Raw genomic sequence first — 5,302 nt, 5'->3', positions numbered from 1 at the left:
TTGTGTTTGTCACTTTGTGAGTAAATCGAGTATTTCACGTCTGCTTGCAGCGGTCTCTGTATACTTTTTTGTTTATGGGTCTTTAAGCCTAAACAAATGTTTGTGACTCGTGCTTTATGTGTGTACTTGAAAGAGTTTGAGTGTGTGTTTGTACTTGTGTTGGGGTAAAGTTGATGGATATAAGGATGTTATTACAGATCCTGTCATAATACTTTCGCAAGTGCTTTATCAACCTTCCTGCTTCCTCAAATTTGCTTGAAAATGCTCCATTTATCCACTCTTTTTTCAAAATTTTCTCAGAGGAGTTGTTAGGGCTTGCTCGCTCGCCTCAGTACAGTACCATGATAACTTTACGGCTCACCACTTTCAAATGTCACCAGCCGCCACTGCTCAAATCTTGTTCACCCTCAGCATCCGAACGGTTACTAGATTCATCTTCTGTCACAGGTGTTGCATCCACATTATCACCATCCTGAAAACACAAACCCATATCCTGCTGTACACTTTCTCTTCCATCCAGCACCCCCTCAGCGGCATTAATGGCAGTATTGGTAGTGAGGGCATCTAACTGGTCCCCCCACGTCAGTCCAATCCCTGCTACAGTTACTCCTTTAGGGGCATTTAATTCATATACCCTCTGCGCTCCCGTTATGTCATTTGTCTTCGGTAAATTAAACACAGTTGAGGCAACGTCCCCCCCTTCTCTATTACCTGCTGGATTTCTCCCATAGTTTTTACGTCCAGTAATCGACTCCTCTGCAACCTGCATTACCTCCTCCGGTGCATTGATCATTTCTTCTCCACCTTCCTCATTCCCCACATTCTCCGTCATATGTACTGCTTGCTTCTCTGGCCTTTTTGATCCGGCAAGCAGTTCTGCAATAGAGGGATCGGCCCGATGTCGCTGGGGCGCTACCTTTCCCAGAAGGTCTTTCCGCATCGGATTTTGCCCACGTCGTCCTAGCACTCGAGATGCTCCTGCTCCAGTTGCTGCTCTGATTACCGCTTATCCATCTTCTACTATTTGGGGCTTCACTGGTGGGGTCACAGCGGCCCTCGGAGATCAAGTTTTTTCCTGTCTTTGAGCGTGTCGTTGCGGGCTTCATTGCCTTTCTATGTCCGTAACACTTCAGCCTCTGCAAGCAGATCGGGATCTTTATCTGTCCACAGCCCGAATCGTTACCAAGGCTCAAGGACTGCCAAATCCGTCAGCAGGTAAGGGCTGCTTCTTGTTTTACTGCCGCCGCTTCTGAATTAATAACACCGTGATTGATCTTCCCTTCAAGTATTTTCAGTATGAAGTTCAGCGTAGGCAAAATCATGTTCCAGAGGGTTTTAGGGCATCTATATTCTCACCGGGCTCACTGGATCATGCCGGTTGTGCTGCAGATGTAGCCTAGCCTGCCACCATCTTGCTTCCAGTCCGGTCAGGGCAAATTCCAGTGCGGGCCAAACAGCGCAACAGCCCTTGTTGTCACTTTCCTATGTGAGCACCTGCACGAGGATTATTCTCTGCGTACTATTGCAAATAAATAAGTATTGTTATCCTGATCATAACTTGTCCCTGGCCACACTTTTATTTGCTCCCTCCAACATTTATTGTCTCCATTTTTATAATTACTGTGTCCTCCATTTGGGCGCCTCACACTGCTTATCCCTTGGCCACCTTCTGAACCATTGTTTCTATGAACATTATTCCACCCTAGGTTCGATTACTGGGGTGCCCTTGTTTTCCTTTACCTCTCACAGGCAAGGCATGCAGGGTGGGACCCTGAGCCCCGCAAGCATCCCGCGTGGGGCCCCCTCACGACATACCTCCTCGCCGCCAAGCCTGGCGCTGTTTTTGCTCATGGCAGTCTGGCTTGCCTAGGGCCTCAGGATCAGCAGCTAGCCAGGCCAGGATCAGCAGCTTCATTGCCCTTCACCTTTGGCCTAAGGATCTGCCAGGGGAACAGGGTGAGAGATATCACCACCGGCTCCAGCACCATGGTATAGGTCCTTTGTCTCCCATATGGCCAGAACCACGCAGCTTGCACCAAGGCCAGCCTCCTCAGCTCTGGCTCCTCCAGTGTTCGTCTCCATTGGGGGAAAGGGGTTTGTGCCTCTTGCACCACTTGCCGGGCCCGCTATCATTGCTCACCCCTGGCAGACTGTTTTTTACCAAGAGGCTCCGAGCGCAACTAGGCCTCTAGTAGTCAGGAACGGGTGGCCTGCACATCACGGCTGCATCGCAGTTGCACCCCTCAATCGCCCGGGGTATCTTGCATGTCCACACCCTCCCCCCCAAGTATGCACCACGATAAGCTGACATAGTTTCAGACATTTTTGGGGCCCGGGGTGGTGGGAAATAATAAGATCTTATTTTTTGGGCCAGAGTGCACGTTTAGTGCTGCCGCTCAGCCATCTTGTTGGTCATGCCCCCATTGTTGATATTCTTTAAGCACAACCTGAAAGATCACTCCTTTGCTGTTTTTGTTTGTTTGTTAGTAGAGTCAATAATTGAACTGACCAGGCAATGAGTTTAATTTACCAGATCCGGGTCCATGTCCATCTCTGATCTGTCATCAAGAACAAATATGGAATAAAAAATGATAAAAGAAACCAGTATTGACCTAGAATGGATTATGCATTAACTGGGCCCTCTTCCATGCAAATTTTATAGGCTTCAATATATACATATGGAAACCTTTCTAAATTACCTAAAGTCATACAACCACACCGGTGCAAAGGTGTGCCCTGCAAGTGCAGATTTACAAACAAGTTTTATAAATCTAGGTCTATAGTTGTTAGACATTGATATTGGGTTACAAAAGACATAATTTCTCAGTGATCATTAATCAAGATATTCTTTTATAAAGGATGTATTTTACTAGAATTTATAATAAATTATCCTATTTCGTGCAGCATAGTCAACCAAGTCACAGTCCCAAGTATTGTACTCGGAGAAAGGTTAGAACCAGTGTATGATTGGGTTTAGAAATAACCCGTGATTCAACGTGTCTCATTGTGTGCTGCCTAAAGCAGTTTTAGATTTGAGGTGGTAATTCCTTAAAACTACACTTCACTCAGGTAGGATATTAGCAAGAGCTTAAGGCTGGTGGTACTGGCTGCATTCGAGACATGTACAATGCCCCATCCCTATATTAGAGTTACAGTTGACTGCATAGAGTATAAAATCGCTCAGTGTGTTTTTTGCAGGGGATACGCTTTCATATTACACAACAGTGGAAACAATGCTCTGCAACATTGGAAACTGATCATACATATGACACAGAATAAAATAGACAAAAGTGAACTTAGAATATTGTAACAAACTATTAACCACATTTGGAGATCATTCCACATGTGGGTTGTTGACAAAAACTAATTGGGAATTTAAGAGTGTTCGTCAGACTTTTCCTCTATGACAAAGTAAATGCTATAGTCTTAAAATGCTCTCTTAGGGTTCATTACATTTACTGCATCAGACACTCTTGTTGTCTTTATGACATGGTATTAAAGATTATCTATTGTGAGCACTATCGCCAAATAGATACACACGTATGAAGTAGTTGTTGATTTTAGTGAGAGACATTTGTTCAAACCACATGGAAAAATCACTATTTTACTGGTGTTCTTTATTAGTAGAGTTAATAAATGTGCAGTCCAAGCAATGGGTTTGCTTTACCTGATTAATGTCGATGTCCGTGTCTGAGTCAACAGAAGTACATATCTGGAATAAAAAACAATTACAAAACATAAAACACAGCTTTATCATTTTGGTCTAGAATGGATTATGATCATTATATTTCCTCCTTGATACTTAAATATGTGCACAAGTACTTTAGTGGTATTATTTTCGTGGAACAACTTTTACAACGCAACTTTTACAACGCACTACCATTACAACAAAACTTTTACAACGCAAGTGCATTTACAACGCATGCCATTACAACGCAAGCCTTTACATCGACTTACGCTAGATGGCGTGCTAACATTACAAATAGTGTAGTTTACTATCCAAACACCTTCCCTACTGTTACGTGGACTGGAGTTGGAATAGTAAATTACACTTTTCTAATGTTACCACGCCATCTAGTGCAAGTCGATGTAAAGACTTGCGTTGTAAAAGCATGCGTTGTAAATCAACTTGCATTGTAAAAGTTACGTTGTAACAGCACGCGTTGTAACGTCATACATCCATTATTTTCACTAAAGAACACTCTTTCCCAAACTGTGGGGCGCAATCCACTGGTGGTTTCCCAGCCTATTTTTGGTGGGTGACAAAAGGCCAAGAAGTTAATAAAGTTGGTTTTAAATTCTGTATTTCTATTGTCACATTTGCTGCATTTGATAGACAGAGGTCAAATTTCAGGCTATGCCTTCTGACAAATTGCTGCTTATTTTTTTAACTTGGGAATTGGTGTTTACAAATCCCTCTCACTTTGAAGTCAGAGAATGAAAAGTAAAGTGAATTATGTGGCAATCTTGCTGCAGTGCAGGTAGTGTGAAAGAAAAGGCTCTATGATGTCAATTTTTGTAACACATAACAAAATGTAAATACCTCTAAGATAACTGTATACATTCAGCGCTTAGAAAAACAAAAATGAAGCACAGTTTTGTAATTCTGAAGTGTAATAAAAAAATATTTTACTAGGATCAAAAAATATCTAAACACTTTCCATTGTGATTCACAAATGATAAATATTAACTGAAACCCGACCACACATTATTATTGGTGTGCGATATAGATGTATCAGTAAAACTGCATGTCTGTGCAAATTTAGTGGCCACTTCAATGAAAAATGTGATGTAAGTAAATTACAGTGCCCAACCACACTATCCCTCAATTATATATAAAAAAAACACTGCCATTAAAGCAAGGTGGGTTGCAAATATTTGCCTTATAAAAATGAGGTTATGTTTCTGAAAACATTGGAAAGAACTGATATATAACATTAAAATTGTTAACTACAATGAAAGAGAAAGTGAGTACTATTCTTGCATTGTACCTACAGACAATAGACTAACTTATCTATCACAGTTATCTGTCCTTACTTAACACTTCAATCATAGACAAATATCCTACCTGGTTCCCTCAAGCTGCTATCCTCGGGCAGTGGAAAAATGAGTACCTCTGAGTTTAGTAACAACAAACCTCCACATGCATCAAAGTTTGATTTTGCGATTCCTTAATAGCGATTTTTAAGGAATCACTAATAAGGAATCACATAATCCAATGCTCCCAAAAAGTTGCTAAAAAATAGTAAATTGCTAATATTCGCAATCGCCATTAGTGATTACATATTACCGACTCACTAAT

Source organism: Triturus cristatus, unplaced genomic scaffold (genome assembly GCF_964204655.1).
Source record: "Triturus cristatus unplaced genomic scaffold, aTriCri1.1 SCAFFOLD_344, whole genome shotgun sequence".
NCBI lineage: Eukaryota > Metazoa > Chordata > Amphibia > Caudata > Salamandridae > Triturus > Triturus cristatus.
The sequence above is the reverse complement of the archived record's forward strand: the minus strand, read 5'-3'. Positions refer to the sequence as shown.